The following is a 3,546-nucleotide window of genomic DNA, read 5'->3' on the forward strand; positions in this document are numbered from 1 at the left end:
TCAAAGCTTGCGTGAAACCGGAATGCACTTGACGAGCCAACCAATTGGCCATGACAAAGCCGCAAGCCCAATGCAAGCACCCCATTGCCGCCACTCCAGCCTCTCCACCATTATCAATTGAACAAGTATGGTAATTCCAATGATTCGTAAAAACATCTTGTTCTCAAACAACCCCGTGAATATGTTCTTCTTCTTCAGCTTCCTTGCATTAAATTCGTTGAAGACTTGGCAGAGGGAAAAAGTATTGAAAATCAGGGTGCTGTTAACCATCTCGTCTACACCAAAGATGGACCTTCCTTTGAATTGTAAAACCAGTAAGATGGTTATCTGGTACAAAGCCTGAGCAGTGAGATTCCTCCACATGATTCTGGTTATAAGTGGCTCTGATCGGCCAACAGGCGCCTTTGCCATGAGATCATTGGTGGGTTTCTCCGTGGCCAACGCTATAGCTCCCAAGGTGGTGGTTATTAGGTCCACCCACAATAGCTGGACTGGAGTCAGTGGAGCCTTGCCAAAGAAAACAGCTGCAGCATAGTTGATGACAAGGACGACGACAAACATTGTGAGCTGAAACTGAATGAACTTTTGAATGTTTGTGTACATACACCTTCCCCACTTCAACACTGCCACCACAGATGTAAAATCATCGTCCAGGATTACTACGTCTGAGCTCTGTTTCGCCACTTCGGTTCCTTGAATTCCCATGGAAAGCCCAATGTCTGCTTCCTTTAGAGCAGGTGCATCATCACCTGTGAGTACTGCGACCACATGGCCGTCCTGCTTCAAACACTGCACCATCAGAAGTCTGTCAGAAGGGGATGACCTGGCCATTACATGCACGGATATTACTGATCTTCTCCATTCTCTCTTCGGGTGAGTAGTTTCTAAACTGTACCCTTCTAACACAGCTTCATTATCCAAATCCCCATCAGGATTGAGAATCCCGCATTCAATAGCTATAGCTCTTGCTGTGTTCACATTGTCACCGGTGATCATTTTGACGTTCACCCCAGCAGCTCTGCAGGATTCTACAGATGTTCTGGCACCTGGTCGACACGGGTCCTTCATGACAACTAATCCTAATAATGTCAGCCCGTTTTCTTCAAGGTTCGGATCAAGAACCTGCCCGCTTTCTTCTCCCATTTCTTTGTAAGCAAAGGCAATGCATCGGAGGCTTTTTGCTGCCATATTCTTAACAATAGTCTCAAGCTGCAGTTTTTCTTCCGCGTCCATTGCTTTCAGCATCCCCGCTTTGTCATAATAAGATGAACAGGAGGTCAGTATAATCTCAGCAGCTCCCTTCCAGTGAGTATGAATTGTGTTCTTCCTGTTGCTCTTCACCAAAACACCGCTTCTCTTTTTCGCAGAGTTGAAAGCCTCTACATGGATGATCTCATAATTATTCTGAACTTCCTCCATATTCATACCCAAATTAAACAAAGCCCAAGAAAGTATGGCTTTCTCTGTTGGGCTACCAGAAATTTCAGGAACTGATGCAGAATTTGGCTTGTAAACTGTGCCTGTTGTGTTTAGACCAACGGCTTGTTGAAGTAGTTTGAGAACATTACCTTGCATATCCACAGATGATTCATCCGTCACTGCTTCCTTTCCAAGCCAAAACTCTGTTACTTCCATTTCGTTTAATGTAAGGGTGCCTGTTTTGTCCGTGCAGAATGTTGTGGCGGAGCCCATCGTCTCCCAAACAGAGAGTTTTCTGACCATGGCATGATCAGCCATCATACGCTTCATAGAATAAGCCAGAGTTAGAGTCACAGCCAGAGGCAGGCCTTTCGGAATAGCCACTAGCATGATGGGGAGAACAACAGTAGCAATGTCCAACGCTAGTGCATTCATCACATCACTAAACTTCGTCTTGCTGCCATTAAATTTCCTGTTTCCCCAGCCATCTTCTGTTTTTCCTTAGAAGTATTGAATCAGCAGAACTGCCAGAACTTGTGCAGCCACAAAGTACCCAGTCGTCACAATATATAATATAGATTTATCTTGCCTGCCGGCAATATTGGTATCTTCTCATTGGCTTTTCTTGAGCTCATCATCTCGCCCCACACAGTGTTCATGCCCGCAGAAGTGACAAGCATGAAACCAAAGCCATCCGTCACCTGGTAGAAAATAAATTATATAATTAAATTTATTTATTTTTATAAGCTCAAATTTTTAGGATAAACACAATTGTTATTGCCTTTTAAGAATTGATGTAGATCTGCTTGCGAGCCGAGATGTCTTTTATTGAGGACCTCAAGAGTCTCTAGCTTATAGAGTAGTGACTTTGAGATGAATCGGTCTAGTCAATTTGACTAATTTGTTTATATATATATATGCCACATGTGTCCTATTTTAATATATGCTTATGTACGAATAAACATTAAAAGTTTTATTTTGTAATGAAATTGATGTTATTGTAAAAGCAAAAAATTATTCTGCCTATCTTATTTAAGGTAATACTAGTAGCGTTACTTGAAAATTTTTATAATTTTTTTAACTTTCTCCATTGTAAATAAAGGGCAGAGTGCTATAATATGGTATAACGTCCTAACACTTTATGTAGCATTATTTAGTACTAGCTGACCCGATAAGTGTTATATATGTAGATTTATAAACTAATGCATGTAATAGCTAGCTAGTTAGTCTACATGGTACTATCAGGTACATCAGCCACGATCAAAATTAATTGTTTAGTCATTGACGTAATAAATGTTACATGAATACTATATACATCGATTGGCAATTAATTAAGGAACTTGTAATAAAAGTTATACCCTTAAATCTCCATTTAAAAAAAAAATGACAAACAAACAGTAAACACACACAGCTAGACCATGCCGATTTATTAAATGGTTGGGATTAATTAATTAAACTGTATATGCCACATGAATGCCTCCAAATGCTTCCAAATTTATGTACGTTTCTGCTGAGTGTGTGAGATATGTGGGACAATCGCAACAAAATAGTAGAGAGACGGATAGAAATTAGAATCATAGTAGGGAAATGCCAACTTTCAGTGAATGCTGGATTGATATGACATCTTCTGAAAGAGACTTCAGGCAGACCAGAAAAAAAGAAAAAAAGAAGAAAAAAAAAGGCTTTGTTTAATATTATAGAAATATGATTAAACTAGAGCAAAAAGAGATTTCTTGTTTCATGGATCTCAACATGGTTGCTTTCACCACCGGAGTTGTTAGACTGATCATCCACCTTCAAGGAATGCCCTTCCAAGAACAACCCATCTGCCGGAATCTGATCGCCGATCTTCAAGCAGACAATATCACCCACAACAACTTCAAAGATGGATATAGGCTGGCTCCTACCATCTCTCACAACTTCTACTCTTACATCACTTCTCTTTGTTAAAAGCTTCTCAATTTTCCTCGATTTCTTACAGTTGCTCACAGCAGACACAGCAACAACCAAAATGACAGCAACAAGGATATTCCCACCATCGTACCACCCATCTTTCCACCCACCTTGGATGATACCACTGCCTAGAAGGGATATAGCATTTAACAAAAGAACGATTATAGTTATATC

General features: G+C 40.5%; 1 pseudogene; it reads right to left on the bottom strand.

Moving 5' to 3' along the window:
• Positions 1-3,546, bottom strand: part of LOC133852607 (putative calcium-transporting ATPase 13, plasma membrane-type) — a 4,032-nt pseudogene continuing 486 nt past the window's right edge.

This window comes from Alnus glutinosa, chromosome 12 (assembly GCF_958979055.1).
Source record: "Alnus glutinosa chromosome 12, dhAlnGlut1.1, whole genome shotgun sequence".
Lineage (NCBI taxonomy): Eukaryota > Viridiplantae > Streptophyta > Magnoliopsida > Fagales > Betulaceae > Alnus > Alnus glutinosa.